The sequence below is a fragment of the Rhinolophus sinicus genome, linkage group LG01, assembly GCF_036562045.2.
Source record: "Rhinolophus sinicus isolate RSC01 linkage group LG01, ASM3656204v1, whole genome shotgun sequence".
Taxonomy (NCBI): Eukaryota; Metazoa; Chordata; class Mammalia; order Chiroptera; family Rhinolophidae; genus Rhinolophus; species Rhinolophus sinicus.
In genome coordinates this window covers 147,786,438-147,804,501 of record NC_133751.1, presented here as the reverse complement: position 1 = coordinate 147,804,501, position 18,064 = coordinate 147,786,438, and the positions used below count along the sequence as shown (strand labels likewise).

The window sequence follows — 18,064 nt, the reverse complement described above, 5'->3', positions numbered from 1 at the left end:
CCAACATTATTTATGTTACTTTAATGCTCACAAACTGAAGGAAATACAGCGTGACTTCGAATAATCTAGCATTACAAGATTAGCAATATCTTGACTGTGAATTTAATGTCAGTATCCTTAGATTGAGAGGTTGCATTCCCAGCTGTCACTTGGACCACAAATCTCAAAACTTCAGTGATGAGCCCAGCTTCTTATAAACCCCTGTATCTTTAAAATGAGAAAGATTACAAAGCTCTGTGGTGTATTATACCAGATATACAAAAGCGTTTGTGCTTTATTTTTCTCTTCCAGATGTACAGAAGGGTGTTCTTACATGAAGAAGGGTGTGAAGGCTGAACAATCATGGATTTTTCTGATCAATTGTGCTTTAGGAAATTATTGACAGTTTTGCACAGGTTCTTGAAAACGTTATTTATAATGAAATCAACTAAAACTATTTTTGCTATAAGTTCTATAAGGTGCATAAAACCCTTAAATTCATCTAGTAGCTGTTCCCCTGAACAGGTTTATTTTAGTAAAAAAGAAAAAAAAAAAAAGAGAAAAAAAGAAAAAACAACAAAAACAAAACAAAAGATTTTTATTAAATGTTACAATGCAAAAAAAGAAAAAAAAAGGAAAAAAGAAAAGAAAAAGGAAAAAAAAGAAAACTTCAATTTTCTGGGTGTGCACAAAGACCATGAAGACTTATCCAAGTGCATGACCGGATTTTTGTGGTTTGTTCATTTTGTGTTTAATTTGTGTTTTTTTTTTCCAGCTGTATGAAATGGGCTTTCTGACGTTTAAATAGTCCGACTTCACCCATGGTGTTCTGTGCTTGCAGTGCGAGTGTTGCTGTAATTCAGTGTTGCCGTCAGTGTCCCTTTTCTCGCTTTCCGTTTTTCTTTCAACGTAGTGTGAAGTGTCTTACCCTTTTCTATGAATTCCAATTTGCCTTAACTCTTTTGATGCTGTAGCTGTTTCAGTAAAAGTTAGTTCAAACTAATGATGTAGAATGCTTTGACCAAATGAGCTGGTCTATTATGCCTTGTAAAACAGCAGCATAGGGCTTTTAAAAGGTAGTCAATAAAAGTTGCTGAAATTTTGGCTTTTTTAAATATGTAATAGGTGTTTTTAATGATTTTTCACATAATGTGTAAGGTAGTGAAATGCAAGAAGGGAAAAATGTTTTGTGTGAAACACATTTTCTGACTGGGGAACTTTTAATAGGGTAAATTGTTTGTAAGGCTGTATGCCAACAGTTTCCTCTGATAGTTTGACTGATTTAGGATATCTGCTGTATGATGCAATGTAAAGTCTTTTTTGCCTTTTTTCAGGAAAAAAAAAAAAAACTAACTTGATGTTCTAGATTTAGTGTAGGTAGCGTTGGGACTGGGGGTGGGGGGCGGGGGAGGGAAGTCCCCGAATGTTTTGTCCTTCCTTTATACTAATGATAGTGCTTTAGAATGAGAATGATGCCTGCGATCTGGCAAACCGAAAAATGTTGCTATTGCAACGAAATGGCAAAAGCTAAAAGTAAGGATTTATCTTCAAACAAGCTGAGATATGAATAGAAGCGAAACGATTGGCTACTAGCTCTCTCTCTTGCTCTCTATTACGTAAATTTGAGAAATAAAAATTACTTGGCACTTTTAAAGGTAACTTCACCAAAGACCGAAGAGCCAGTAACCAGTAGCTCCAACTTGTCTCAGCATCACATCTTCTGTGCTCTTTATTTTTGCCGGACCAGTTTGCGGTTAGGAGAATGTGCCTTTTTTGTACCTTTGCATTTAGGTTTTATAATTTTAATTGATGTATGGACACACACAAACAAACAAAAAAGCATGAAGGAAGATTTGGATCCAAGCAGTGCCACACTTTACATCATCACTACAAGTGTTAAGTGTAAAGAAAAACCAATTTTGAAACTATGAAATTCCTGATTCATAAATACACAGTTATTTCTACTTTAGTACATATAAGATGATTCACTGTTATTAAAGCTCTTTTATTAAGACAATTGCATACGTTTGAAAAGCAATGGTAAATTAAGTTGTCTTCCAAAACTGTGTACTTGTCTGGTCAACTGTGTGTGATCAGTTATCTACCTCAGAGTCTATTTTCTTTTGTGCTGGGACAGGTTGCTGGCCCTCCCTGTTTCCACAGACCAAATCCTCCTAGCTCAGGAGCTAGGGCTAAGCAGTTATTTCTTTCGAGTATTTTTTAGTTCTTAAATTTTATGCTTGTATTTGATTATAGATGTCAGTGACATTTCATAGTTTCAAAAGTCCTTGCTGCTCTGAGAAGTGTAGATTCTAGTGAAAATTACATAGTCATAAGAGAAATGTGTCTTTGTTTTTGTTTTTGTTTCCTTTTTTAAAGTTGTGGTATTATTGGTTCTATGCTCCCTGGAATATTACTGCTTTGTGAAAGTCCAGACTGAACGCAGCACCCTCGTACCTAGTACATTTATAAACCTGGGTCTCTCACTACTTGATATTTTTGCATTAGTTAAGACAGAAATTTGATAGCTCAGTTAGAGGGGAGGGGAAACCTGCTGCTAGAAATGTCTGAACTAAGTGCCATACTCGTCTGGGTAAGATTTGGGAAACATAACCTCTGTACATAAAAAATAAAAAAATAAAAAAATAAAAAAAAAATCAGTTAAACATCACATAGTAGACAGCCATTAAATTATAAAAAAATTAATTTATGAAGAAAGACCTTTTGTACAGATTGAAAAAAAAAGATTTTCATAGAGATATCTATATGATCAAGAGAGTTAATTTTTTATTTTTGTTTTACTAGTGCCACAAACTTGCCAGTGGTAACTTATTTGTCCGGTTCAAGATAACTCTGTAGTTTTCTTTCCTAGGACTTGTTGTTAAACGCCAAAAGACATTTTTGAACTGTACATTTGATCAGATTGTTAGCTTTTTCTGTTTTATTTCTTTTGAGAACCTTTGAATAAAAAAACATCTGAAATTTTATTTTTCTGTCCATTTTTTTAAGTAGATTAAATATGTGAAAATTTTATTTCATTTCTGACTTCTTTCTTGAGTTCAGTAGATTGGTTTGAAAGAGAGTTGAAAATTATTTCAGATTTGCTATCTACTCAAAATAATGTTTCCTTCAAAAGAATTGGAAAAACCTTTCTACCCCCTTCTTTTTAGTTATTTGAATCTTTGTATGGGGGGACCAGAGACATCAGCCATCAGCTCACTACATTTCACCTCAGTAAAAGTGCACCTTTGGTCTATTCTTAAAGACCAAAAAGCCCATCCCTCTCCTTCCTTCCTTCCTGCTACCCTTTAACTGTGGCACTGTTTGTCATTGCCCAGCAAGGAGGACAGAATAAATACAGTATCCCATCAAGCAAGCATGCGGGTAAGGATTTCAAGATGCTCTTATCAGTGCCCCCTTAGTGACCTCATTTGGTTTTCCCAGTAGCAGACAGTGGTACAGCATTCGAGGGGGCGAGAGAACTCTTTCCCACACCAACGTGTTTTATGGGAGGCACTTAGTATAGGAAATTGACTCCTTGTACCTACAGCAGATTAAATTTTTGTGTAGCTGTACAGTATTCTTTTTCTGCTGCCCAATGGCTCTGTCATGGTGGTCAAAGGAGTGGGCAAGAAAAACATCCATACCGTCCATTTCTGTATGCCTCCCCTGCGATGTGGATGATGTGGAATGTGAATTGGGTACATGGGGTTTAGAGAACTTAACTTGCCAGAGCCAAGGTAGCCTGGTACTCAATGGCTCAGAAAAGGACATGCAGTCCTGTGATGATAACCAGCGCTTCAGAGAGAGAAGTCAGGGCCGAGGGAAAGTGTCGCCTCATTTTCTGTCCCATCCTCACACTGTCCCAGTGCTCCTTCATAAGACCAACAACCAAAGGCAGGAAAGAAATGGTGTCCGGGCTGCTAAGTGCCTTTGGTTTTGTTAACATTTTTGTTCCCGTATTTTAAGGCTTTCTGTCACTGGAGTCCTGGGACATCAGTGGCTGCCTTTACACAGAAACTGATAAACACTTTTTCGAGATCAGCTTTCTGTGCAAAAGGAATGAGCAAACCAACGTGTTGATTCTGAAAGAGCTGTCACACATAAAGAGGAACCGTGGCACCTTTAGGGACAAACACCTGGCCACTCAGGAGCCGGGATTTCTTACCAGCATCTGAGGTGGAATTCTTGGGTTGGAAAGGAGGGAGAAGCTCTGGCAGTTGCTTGCTGGCATTTCTAGTCCCCCATGTTGGCTAGGATGAGGTAGAGCGCTGCGTGGAGGGGCGAGCCCCATTTGCTCCCCACTATCCGTGCCCTTCATGGGCAGTGGCGCCAGGTATAGCCACTGGAGCCTGAATTCCACCTCCTCTTGAATTTCACAAATACGGATTGGAAGTTCCCTAGGTGACAGGCAGTGCCTCCCGGCCTGAGTAGGAACTCAAAGTTTCAGATCTGATTGATGATATCCTCATTCCCCTACAGCAGCTAAAGAGGAAAAGACCCAGCTCCCCTGGGGTAAAGGTCATGGACCTATCACGGGCACCGCCCTCCCCAACACAAAACAAGCTTCAGAAGATGGGAAGTAGGCGAGGAGGGAGAAGAACTCGGAGCTCAGGGTTTAAGAAAAGCCAGGCAGTTTCTTCCCCTTAAATAGCTACGTGATGAGATAACCACCCCTCAGACGTCACGGAGAACGCTGGCGCCCCCACCGGCGTCGTCTCGTGCCAGATGGCAGCGGGGAGTGGGGGCTACGAGGTGGGCGCCCACGGCCCCGGCGGGGAGTTCCTGGCACAGGAGAGGGGGGGCTGTGTGCCTGTCCCTCCATGTGGGATGAACTCCGCCAGGCAGTGGAATTTCAACCCTGTGAAATGGCTCCAGAGTGTCTCTCTCGGGACTTTGTAGAGCCAGAGAGGGTTTTAACTTGAGCCACTAGAGGGAGGTTTTTGTTTTCTTCATCGTCCGCGGTGAGTTGTAAGGCCGGAGTGTGGCCGGCCCTCGTGAGCAAGGCCCTCGGAGGGGGCACTGCCGGTGGGTATGCAGACTGTCCAGGCGCACCCTGCTGGGGACCTTGCATTGAGGGCTGATTGTAAGAACTGATGCACAGATAATCACCATTGACCAATGCTGGCAGCTTTCTCATCGAGAGCATTGTTGCTCATACTGGGGAGCATCTTAAATGTGATTTTTAAGGTGCAAGGAAGCCAAAAAAGCCTTGCCAGACATCGTGACTCGGAGGTGCATGAAATTACTGGCAGGTCTCTGAGATGCTCGAGATTGAAAACAGGTGGCTTTGGATTAAACACAAACTTGAACGCAATTCATTTTTTTAATGTGACTGAGATTTGATCTAGTTATCCGTTGCTCGTTTACACCAGATACTGACCATAAACAAAACTTTGTAGGTATCTCCTACCCTCTAGTATCTCTGAAGCCACTTCCTGTGCTTGAATATTTCCACTGATGGGGCATGTCCCACCTCTCCTGGCATCTATCTTTTTGGAACAGCTCTCAAATTTGCTTAAAGAAATCAATTTTAAGGAGTCAAAATTGTGTCTTCGTAATGTCTACTTAGCAGCCTACTTCTGCCAACTGAGATGCCACGGGATAAGCCCATCATTCCCGTTCTTGAGAAGACAAAAGTATAGTGACAGAAAACATACCAGTGACTGCCAGGAGCTAAAGGGGTCAGGAGGATAACACCATAAAGGGATAGCACAAGGAAGTTGGGGGACGGGGTGATGAAACTATTCTACATCCTAATTGGTTACACAAATCTATGTGCTAAAATTCATGGAACTGTATACCAAAAAGTCTATTTTAATGAATAACCATTTATTCATTTTGTTTTATTTTTAATGAGATTAGTAAGTCATTGCTCAAATGTAGAAAACTGCTGGCTCCACAAATCTCTGGGTTGAACATTCTTCATGGCTTTAACTGTTCCTCATCTGTTCTGGCTCCACACTCCACACCTCCAGCTCACCCTTCAGATGCACCACACATGACTCAGGATAAAACCCAGAACCCCAGGAATAACCTGGGCCTTCACCTGGCCTCCCCAGTTCAGCCCACCCTTCTATTACAAGTGACAGGGTTTCCTTCTTGACTCCTCAGACACCACAGTTCTTAAAGCTTGTAGCCAATTCAAATCCCTATGTTTTGTTTCTTTGTCACGATCAGTTACAATAAAGACATGATGGAATATTATGTAGTCATTTTTAAATGAAAACATTTTAATGGCATGAGAAATATACTCAGGATATAAGATGAATGGAAAGTGTTAGGTACAAAACTCTAGATACAGTATGCTCATAACTACCCCGAAAATAAGACCTAACCGTATTAAAAGAATACAGTATTTCCCTGAAAATAAGACCTAACTGGAAAATAAGTGCTAGCATGTTTTTTCAGGATGCTCGTAATATAAGTCCTATCCCAAAAATAAGCCCCAGTTAAGATCATCAGTCAGATGGACGCATTTAATATGTCCATTGCAAAACACGACGGACGTATTGAATTATAAAACAATATTAATATATAATTAAATAAATATTGACATTAATACTTAAACGATAATATAAATTATAATTATTTGTAAATACCCAAGCAGCCACCTTTGGACGAGAGATAAACACCTATGTAAACAGATGAACTCGAGACTTACTGCCAAATAACCAATCGGAGTACAGACACAACGCACAAATAACGTGCACGCTTGATAACTAACAGATGTGGTTGTGTCTAATATAAATCTTCATAGTTAAGTATGTCGTGTGTTGTAATGGATGCACTTAATGCACTCCTGGGAAATAAAGAAATGTTTTCTGAATTTTGGTGCCTGCAATTTTTTGTCACTTTTGTGTGGTCCATCGTTCTTAACTGTCGTCATTTTTGTTGCCACTCCTGTCTCGTAAGTCTTCAATTAACACTTGATTTAATGGTAGATTTAAAGGGAACAATATTTTGATCCCCAGACAAGATGAGTGCAAAAAGAAAGAGCTATTCCGTCGAGTACAAGAAAGGAATCGTGGAAGACTCCCAGGGCAAGAATCTTATGGCTTTCTGCAAAGAAGAAATTGGATCTCCGAATGGTCTGAAAATGGTGAGGAGAGTACGATAACCTCAGTCAATAAGTGGACGAGGGGAATGCTAAGAAGCCCAAGTGTGGATCAGATTGGCAACCATTATTTCCTGAGCTGGAAAACATCATCTATGAATGGATTGCTGACAGGAAAGCAAAGGCTTTGGTTGTGCGCAGGTCTGATATTCAAGCATTTGCCCTTGCAATGGCACCACAGTTAGAAATATCCCCAGAAGAATTCAAAGCATCGCAACACTGGTAGGATGGCTTCCTTCAGTAATATGAACTGTCTCTAAGATCGACAACACTGTTCAAGCTGGAAGATACTGAAGTTATTAAACGTGTACTTGCATTCAAGTCCTTTGTTGATGGCATCGACTTTCCTAAATACCAATTCTCCGACATGATTGCTATGGACGAAGCTGCAGTGTTTATGGGCCAAGGATCTCAAACGACAATTGATCAGAGGGGTGCATCATCGATCTACATTCCCTCCACTGGTTACGACAGGGCACGTGTTACCTGTATTTTGGCAATTCGTCTGGATGGAAAGAAAGCCCCACTTCTAATCATCACTGTGGGCAAGAAAAATAAGGTTGAACGTGTTTCAGGCATTTATGTCCTTGAAATCAAAAAAGCCTGGTGCACACAAGCAGTTATAAGGAAGTGGGTCGATTTAATGCTGCCACATGTTTTTCGAGGTGGCCAAAGAGGTCTACTAGTCTGGGGTTCAGCCAGCACTCACCGCGCTAAAGACAAAGAATTTTCTTGCAGAGAAAAGAATAGATCAAATAATGATTCCTGCAGGAATGACGGCCTACCTCCAAACTCTTGCTATTGCAATAAACAAGCTATTCAAGGATAATTTGCACATGGAAATCAATGACTACATTGAAAATAGAATGGAGAGAAAATCAATGTGGAAACTTTGTGAAGCCTAGCCTGCAAGAGGTCGTGACTTGGGTAAAGAATTCATGGGATAAAATCACTGACAGCTGTGTTGCCAATGCACTACGAGCAGGCTGCATGGACAAGAAGTGCTCCTTTAAGGGGAGCTCTATTGCTGGACATGAGAGATTGGGGCCAGTGGTTCTACAGGAAATGGAGTCGCAAGAAATTTAAGGCAGAATTCGGGGTTTGGAGAGTTATGACAATGTTCCAGAAGATGACATGAACTGTATTTGAATAAATGTAGATTTTTGTACATGAATAAATGTAGATTGTTGTGCATGAAAAAAATAAGACATCCCCTGAAAATAAGCCCTAATGTGTTTTTTTGGAGCAAAAATTAGTATAAGACCTGGTCTTATTTTTGGGGAAATATGGTATGAAGCAATAGGTATGTAAGTATAAAAGATGAGCAGATACTTCAAAATGCTTGGCTGTAGGTGGAAGGGTTATGGAAAGTGTGTGTTTTCTCATTGATACTTTTCAAAAAATTTCCTGGTTTTCTACAATGAAAATATTGTATAATCAGGAAAAAAAATTAACAAAGAATGTTGTCAGATCATCCTGAAATCATGCAAGTTGCTGTGTTCATTATATTCCAATTCAGCACGTTTAGTTAGTGTTTTTGCACTTAAGAGATACTGCACCAGACATCAGAAGACACAAAGATAACGTAATGTGGTCCCAGTCCTCAAGGAACATTCTTGTGGAGAGAGACAAGCACATAAAGGACAGTATTGTAAAGAGAAGTAAAAAAATATGATCTAAATGAAAAGCTTTGGGAGTTCCGTGAGGGGGCCAAGACAACATAAACACTCTCTCTTGAGATTCTTCTCATTTCCACATTACTAACCAGCTCCTTTTTTACTGATCAGAAATCACTCTGAAATGGCCATTTTTCCTCACTTTTTGCTCTGCCTGCTCAGAGAGGAAATTTTCAGACAAATGAAGTCTTGGTCTTGCCAGAATGAAACTTGGAGCAGATGTCTAAATAGTTGATGTTACTTTGTCACTACTGCTTTGAAAATAATTGGGATGTGTAACAAAAAAATGTATCGTCTTTGTTCTGTTTTGTTTTATTTGGTTTTGTTTTGTTTTAATCAAGCATGGTATAGAATCGTTTCCAAAAACGTAATTTTTCTTGTTTTACCCGTGGTCAAATGTTCTCCACATGCCAGACTGTGGATTTGCAAACACCTGTGTAGTTTTCTGACACCCTCCACTTTCTCTTACATCTCATATTTATTACTTTCTTCATAGAAGTCTCAGCAGCAATCCTATCATATTCACTTTGTTACACATTGGGCTTTGACCCATGCCTAAGACCATGAAGATTGGTCCTGGCTGACTTGCCTCTTATTTTCTCTTAAATACTGAGAGAACTTCTTGACATTCTTGTTATATGCATATTTTCTTCCTAAAATTTAGTTCCATTTTATAGAGAAGGTTTTGCTTCCTTCAACTTCCAAGAATGTTGAAATATAGTCCTGTGTGGCCACCATAAACACAAAATTTCTTATGTTTTCTCCTCAATAAATGGAAATTTCGTCTTTACCTTATATCTTTCTCTTTCCCAGTATGGCTGTGCAATTTTATTTATTTAAAATGTTTTTTTTAGTGTTGAAACACAGAAGTTGCAAGTACAATGCAAAACTTTATCCTGATTTATTTGAGAACAACTTGTTGACCCAATTCTCCATTATCCCCTTCAAACAAGGACATTCTCCTACATGACCACAATACAACCATCAAAATAAAAGGAACACCGATACATTACTGCCATCTAATCCTCAGACCCCAGTTAAGTTTCATCAATTATTCCACGAATGTCGTTTGTAGTAAAAAGATCCTGTCAAAATCATGCATTGCATTTAGTTGTCGTGTCTCCTTAGTTTCCTTCAGTCTGAAATAACTCTTCAGTATTTATTTGATTTTCATGTCTTTGGCACAACTGAAGATTATAGGCCAGATATTTTGCAGAGTGTCCTCAGATTGGTTTGTTGGAAGTTTCCATTGGTCTTCCATCTCTGGCAGGATTATCACCAGAGTGAAGCTGTGTTCTTTTTGCTGCATCCCATCAGGAGGTGACTTATTTCAGTTTGTCTCTTTACCGATGAGGTTTCCTTTGATCGCTTAATTAAGGTGGTATCGGCCTGACATTTCCACTGTAAAGTTACTCTTTCTCACTTTTCAGTTATAAGTATTTTGTGGGGAGGTGCTTTGCAACCATGTAAATACCCTGAACGTCCTCAAACTTTTAATTTATTTATTTACTTATTTATATCAGTATGAACTCAGGATTTCCTATTTTATTTAATGGGTTCTACTCTGTTACAATCATTATTTGTTTTCATGCTCAATTGTCCCTTTTGGCCAGTGGGAACCCTCACAAGCCAGCTTCTGTGTTTTGTTAAGACATTTTCCCATTATCCTTTAAGCACTTCCTTGTTTTCTGGCACCACCAGATGTCCCAAGCTCATCTTGTACTTTCCCTGTCCCAGTTCTGGATTCAGCCACTTGTCCAGAGAGTCTTGGCTCCTTTTAGTGAAGAATGGCTTCTAGAAGGTAAAATCTGGGCACTAGGTGTATGTTTTGGTATTGACATGTCACTCTTCCCAAGCCCTGTCAGTGAACAGGGTTAGGGAACTGTGTGGTGCGAGTGTGCACACACATTTCCATCTGTATTTTGTACATTACCCATAAATATGGAAAAACATGTATTTTCACATCCATACCTCCAATTCCAATCCAACCCCAGAGTTCATTTTCCTTTTCCATATTTGTAATCCTCTTTTCTGACAGCAAGAAACCCGATTCCCAATATCCTTGATATATTTACTCATTTGATCAGTTCCCCTGGATTTAACCAACCTCTCATCTCTGACATCACCATCTTGGTCCTACAGGTCCCTTAGCCTTGCTCCCCCTGTCAGCCTCTCATACTTTGCTCTATGTGGGAGTCTGGGGATGGTGAGGATGGTTGTTCTCCTTCTGCTCTGCCCAGAAGGAGACGGGAACCATATATCAAGGCACAGAAGTAATTCTGCCATGACAGGGTAATGCTCGCCAAAGGAAGGGGACCTTTTGTGATCCCATAAATTTACCAGCTGAAGTCTACTTACCTCTCATGGTCAGTTGAAATGTGGTAAAAGGTTTGGAACAGAGAGTTGGAAAGCAGTAACGATGTGGAAGTGGAAAATCCAGAAAGGAGATATAAAGAAAAGACACGAGAGGATAGCAGAAAGGAGAGAAAGGAAGTAGAAAAGAGAGACTTAGGAAGGGATAGCGGTAGGAAAGCAAATATGAGAAAGGTCGAGTGGAGGAGAAAAAGAAGCTAAAATGAACTCTGTAGACTGACATCACCCTCCCAAAGCTTCTCCCGAGGGCCTGGTAAATATGCTCGTCTCCTGGAAGCTCTCAGCCACCAACTTTGGTGTGTATTCTGTTAAGGGAACAGAGATGTTTCTAAGATGTCCGCAGTGAGTTGCCATCTCTGAGGCCACAAATGTAACATCCCACAGAAACCAGTGTGCTGACATCCCAGGTATTTCCCTAGGGCCTCCCACACAGATCTAGTCCAACCTCACAGAGCATGGGGATGCTTCCCTAACAGTTGAACCATCTCATTACCTCTGAGTTTATTCCGAAGTCTGTGAAATTAATGCCTTTGAGTTTTTGAGAAGAAAAAGAGCTACAACCCTTTATGGTCATGGTAAAATAATGACTTCACCAATCTAAACCATCTCATCTGTTTTTTCCTCCAATTGGCCCTCTGCAGCATTGGTTAGTACTGCCAAGTACACTTGTCTCCATTCCCCTACGTCTCATCCCACCTCCTACTACTGCAATGTGGTGTCTGCTGCCAGCTCTCCACTGAACGGTTCCCACCCAGGGAGGTCAGGGACCTCCTAGTCCCAAGTCAAAGGACCCTCCATCCTTATCTGAATGCCCTCTCTGCTGCATGTTGCTGTGGACAGCCCTCCTTTTCTTGAAATTTCATCAAGCCCAATAAGTTTAAATGCCTGGCTTCCCCATGACTTCACTGCCAAGGTCATTTCCACCTCCAGCCACACCCCATCTGGAACTTTAAAATGTCGGAAGAATTCTGTCCTCTGTACGTTTGCCCCTTCTTATCTCACTCATCCTCCCCCTGGATAACTCCTATTTGCCCTTTAAGATTCAACTCAGTTCCTAATCTTCCTGAGAATTACTAAGCAATAATAACTACTTTCTTTTTTAACATTTTTTAAATTGTGAAATAAACTTAGAAAAGTGCATAAAACATAGATGTACAGCGCAAAGTATGGTTGCAAAATGAGCACGCTGTGACTTCAACCCAAGCTGAGAAATAGAACACAACCCCCTCCCAGGACCCCCAACAGTGCTTCTTCACAACCATAAACCCCTCCTTAGGCGCAGCAGGTAACACTACACAGAATTTTAGTGTTCACTTCCCTGCTTTTCTCTGATTTTACCACCTAAATATGCATCCCTAAATCCAAGAGTTTACTTTTGCTTATACTTGGACTTTATATAAATGAAATCGTGCATTAAATATTTTATTCTGTCTGGTTTCTTTCACTCAATATTTTATCTTTAATTGTGTGTTTTTTCATAGTTGTAATGTTTATTTTTATTGTATAGGATTTCATTGTATAAGTATACCAAAGTGTGTCCATTTTATTTTTGATAGATATGGGTACTCTTTCCAATTCTTGGCTATTACGACATGCTATGATGAAAATGCTTATGCGTGTCACTCGGTACATATGTCCATGTATGTATGCAGGATATATGCCCAGGAGATGAATTGCTGGATTTTGCAATATGCCTAGCTTCAGTTTACAAGATAACGCCAAACTATTTTCAAAGTGTGTAATTACAGACCCTAAAATTAGATGAAATAACTGTCTTTCTTGCAAAGAATATCTCGACTTGAGATTTACAAAAAAAACAAAAACAAATGAACATACAACAAAACCACACACAACAACAAAATAACAGTAGTAAGAGCCCTGGGGTGAGAGGATGAGTTTTGACAAATATCAGCAGTGTGGATGAAAAACCACAGCTGAGGGGCTCTGGCCCTCATGGGAAGGAGAAGGTGCTGGGGTACCCGTATAAATAGCTTCCTGTGTAGAGTTGTGTGGCTCCCCACTATGAATACTGAAAAAGAGCTCCCCTCCTTTCTCCTGAAAAGAAGGAACTGAGCTGGGATGCAAGTCATTATTAGGTGGACGCTCTGCTGTCACGAATATTGTTTTCGTGGCTTCCACGGACTCCCACAGTAGCTGTGAAACTGACCCGGCTGCTCCTGGGCCAGCCCTCCCCTTATCATCCACTCCTGTCCCCACTGGCTTCTATCTGTCAGACTCAGCAATTCTCCTCCACTCCTGGCCTGGCAATGGCTATCATGGGTCTCTCAGTCTTGGCCCTTCCAGCCCAAAGAATAGCTGCAGTAGCCTTAGGTTGTCACTGCCTTTGTGGGGTGTGGAATGTTCTCCTTCCAGATCTTTCACTCCTCATTCACAAACAGAACCTGAGAGGGTGGGAGTAGGTGAAGGCAGTACTCTGGGAATTACTCTGAAGCGGAGGCTGACGGGGTACCTATCTGTCTTCCTGTTCACTGTACAGACAAGTTGGAACCATGTCTTATCTTCATTGGGTCCTTCCTTTGCCCCAGCCCCACTCCAATGCCTAGCAGAGTTCCTCACACACATGGGTACTTAGCCAGCCATTTATCAAAACAGCAACTTTATAGCAACTGGGGACAAAGGGCGTACCCTGTTCTTAGAACGCTCCACTGCCAAGTGCCACAAAAAGTCAGAATGACCACACAAAACTACAACGATATGTGAATGGCACCCCCGCAGTTGTGCAGAGCACAGCTTTCTCACCGAAAGGTGTAGTCTGTTTGATGGATAAATAAAATCCAATGCTTATAGTCAAATCTCACATTTGCCAATAAGCCCACCCTCTTAAAATGGGCTTACCAGAAATGCTAAGAAGGAACAAATATCGAAATCACATATATACTCTCTTTAGGTGGAAGGTCCACCAAAGAGTTATTTAAGTTCAGGTGAGCCAGAAACTGCCAGCCAAAATGTATTGATTGATTTAATAAAACAACCAGGGACAGATTTGAATTTTGCCATAGTTTAGTGACTTTTTTCCCCTGTGGAACCAGAAAGCTGCCAGTTTGCAGAGGAGAGCAGACACAACATCAAATGTTCTCCTTACTGTGGTTCATGGCGAGGGGCTGCAAAGGAGCCTGGGGCCATTGTGACCATGACACAGTTGGTGCAAAGGGTCGCTGCGTGTGGCCGTGCCCGGTGTACTTGGCTGGAGAGGCCCCCAAAGCACTGCTGAGTCTGGTGGAAGGCACCTTCTTCTAATCTGTCCACAGGGGATGTTTTTTTCTAATTCTCACAAGGACTAGTCCTGGGCAAGGTATTCAAACTGTTTGCACCAAGCTGAGCCTGGGGACGGCAGTTTTCTGAAACTAGTATCTTGTGCAACCCACAAAGCCAAACATCCTGACCTCTCTCATTGTGACTTCTTTCCTTCTTTCTATGTTAAATTATCTGTAACCCTATAGGTCAACAAAACCTCTGTATTCTAAGCTCAGCACAGTGATTCTGTGAGCGGGTGTTCTCTGTTTGCTCCTGCAGATTGCGCTTCTTCACTCTGTGTGTCTAGGAGATGTCCCTGTGGGGGGTGAGGAGACATCAAACAGGCTCCCTTGGCTCTGGATTCCATCTGGGTTTGGCCAGGGCAAGGCACCTGCAGACAACTGGCTGGCGGGCTGGAGGGAAGAGCGAAGCAGGTTTATCACCCACGCTTTCTCCCTGTGGACCACAGATTGGCAGTGTCCCGGTCATGGGCTGAATTTGCTCCCACAAAATTCACATGCGGAAGTCCTGATCCCCAGTACTTCAGCATGTGACTGTATTTGGAAATAGGGCCTTTCAAGAGCTAATTAAGTTAAAATGAGGTCATTAGGGTGGACCTTAATCCTGAATGACTGGAGTCCTTATAAATGGAGAAAATTTGGACAAAGATACAGGCATAAAGGGAAGATGGTGTGAAGACACGGGGAAAAGAGCCATTTACAAGCCAAGGAGAGATGCCTCATCAGAAACCATCCCTGCCAGCACCTTGATTTGGACTCCTGGCCTCTAGAATGGTAAGAAAATAAATCCCTGTTGTTTAAGCCGCCCCAGTCGTGGTACTTTTGGGGGGCATTCTGAACAAACTAACACAGTCCCTCTACCTAAAATCACAAAGCAGACCAGGCTCCCTCTCCCATTGCCACAGTTCTCCCTGGGCTTGGGGCACTGCTCCCCACTCCTTGACCCCCCCGTTGGCCCCTTGATCCTAGGCTTAGGGAAAAGAAGGAAGGGCTCCCTCTTGTATTATCTTTGTAGCATTGTTTTTAGCCATCATAGTCACCAAAACCAGGTATTCAAACAAACTGTGCTTAGAATCAGATTTTTAAATTTTATCACAAAGTGGTAAAGCAAGCTTTTCAAGTGAAGCATATTCAGTTACATATAAATATAAAAATTAGCATACAACATTAATAGCATAGTAAAAGCAAAAAGGATTTTTTGTACCATTGAGAAAATAAACAACTTAATATTGTTTCATCTTTTAAATTTTTCTCTTTGTGTGTTCTTAAATAACAATCTATTAGTTCAATAGTACATTTATAAATAAATAACAAGGATTGAAAGTATCTGTTTAAAATCTTTTACTGATTTTTGTGAGCCATCCAAAAGGCCTGGAGACCACTGAGCATGAAAGCATAGAGCTACAAAAAAATATCCACTGTACCCAGAATCTTAGAACTTCAGAGTCATAATTCTATCTTGTTCAAACTGGCTTCAAAGGAAACAAGGGGGAAATATGAAAGAAGACTGTGACGGAGGGATAGCCAGCAGCTCACAGCCTTCCTGCATGAGCTGGTAGAGAGTCTGCTCATTTGGTTGAACCGCTTCCTCTGAGAAAGTTTTGGAAATTTTTGGAATGTAGTGGGAGGCCCAAGGGACCACCCAGTAGTAGAAACCCAAATGAAAGTCTTCCAAAAACAATAGGGGGCAAAATGAGGGTCAGCTCCTCCTCAGCTAGTAGTAGGTTTGTACCACCCAGGCCAGGGCTGGGTGGGAGGAGTTTGGCCGTCTTATCCAGCTCTGCTTGCATCTTGCGTGCATTCCTAAGTGTCACAGAGGGTATGAGCCTTGGAAATCATGTTATTATAGTGTGCAATATGTGGAGGTGACAGAAAACACTCCGCTCATGTCAGAGAAAACAGCCATTTAGACTAGACTAGGGGAAAATGCCCTGGAGCTCTACTCAGCAGGCCTTTTCTCTAATGCTGCCAGCAAAACAAGAACCCAGCTCCCAGCAGAGCGCTGGATGATATGCATATTTATTGCTTGGCCTTTCAGGCAAAAGGCTATAAAAATACATTGGTGGTGTGGAGATTGGTGCAATGGATTTTGAAATCAAAGCTGCTTCATCCAATTTGTTTTCTGTTATTATTTTTTCAGGATTCCTCACTGATTGAAATTAAAATCTGGTGACCAAACAGGGGCCCTGAGAGACGTTCACTGCTCTACATCTCCACAGATGAATCCTGCGTCTTCCAGCTTTTCTCCTTTGTCAAAAAACAAAATTCAGCTGTGTAAATTTGAAGATCTAATTGGCTTCTTTAAGTGATTCAGGAATCGGGCAGCATTCCATCTAGCAACTGTAAGGTACTCTGAGGGGTTGTACAAAAGGAAAGGTTTTTATGGAAAAAAGGTGTGTAATTAGGGGAGTAATTAGCAAAAGAAAAAAAAAAAAGAATTCTTTTAGATTAGGACATCTTTTGGAGAGCAAGGGATTGGCCAGGGTTTTGTCATGTACATTGTCTCTTCCCATTGGTGGTGGTGGTGGTTGGGGATGGTGACATGGAGAGGGACCACATGACATATTACCTCATTGATGTTGACCAGTAAATTCCAGACTGGTTAAGTAAGATTACATTTCTTGTTAAGTTCTAAACTGCAATTAGTTTACGTGTTAAGTCTAGATTTTGTATCATGTGCTTTAGCACAAGTGATGCCATTTGGGGCCTGTGGTTTTTTTCTTTTTTCACCTTAAAGGCAGGGTGAACCCAAGTCACCTTCTCAGTACTGAAGGATGCACCAAAGCAGTTTCATTTCCCCATAGAAACCTCTAGAGGGGAATAGCTGAATGCCTGAAGAAGCCAGCCTTCTTTGCAATTATGTAAAAGGAGTCACTGGCTGATGTTAACAAGACTTCCCTTCTACTACCCACACTTAGAGTCATTTCTTTGTGAAATAAATATTGGTGGTTTGTTGTTGCTTTGTTCTTTTTTTTTTTTTTTTTTTTGTAATTCCAATTCACGTTTTATTCTTTCATAGGTTTTAACAACTATACACAACTCTTAACCTAAAGATAGTGAAATCTCAAGGATAAGCAGACAATATATATGGCCTCTTCTATTTATTCTTCAGGACAGAAGGACATTTCCAAAGGGTACAGTGTGTGAGACAATCTCCATTAGATGGTGGTCTGATTAGAAATCAATGGGATTTTATAGTCTAGGTGAGGTCAGCCCATTCTTGAGTTTTGCTAAACCCCATTATTCAGCTTCCTGCTCAGCTCACAGGGGAACTTCTAAACCCCCAAAACCTCCAGCTGGGTGGAAACACAAACGGCTCTACTCCCAGCCACACTCAGTGGAGCCAATGCTGGCCGATGCTGCCATTTTACACGACTGTGACCTTCTTTTCACTCCTGCAAAGAATAAGAAGTCCACATAATCCCAAATCACATTTCCAAGTTGACCTTCCAAAGGGATACCTCGGGCATCCAAACACCCTCCAACTGGGATGCACTTGTCATTTACTCCACACACCATCCTTCAGCAAAACCGACTTCTCACTATAAAGAATGAAGCACGCTTTAATCCACTCAGCTTGTTGAAAAATGAAGGTGAGGCTTCGATTCACTGAGGTTTGCCTACCCTACTCTATCATGCCAGCA

General features: G+C 41.1%; 1 protein-coding gene across 11 annotated transcripts in view; it reads left to right on the top strand.

Moving 5' to 3' along the window:
- Positions 1-2,966, top strand: part of RBMS1 (RNA binding motif single stranded interacting protein 1) — a 198,191-nt gene extending 195,225 nt beyond the window's left edge. For all 11 annotated transcript variants that reach the window (XM_074337078.1, XM_019727264.2, XM_019727271.2 and 8 more), the window contains one exon: positions 292-2,966. The gene's annotated coding sequence lies outside the window, so the exon portion shown is untranslated. The remainder of the gene's footprint in view (positions 1-291) is intronic.
- The last annotated feature ends 15,098 nt before the right edge of the window (positions 2,967-18,064 follow it).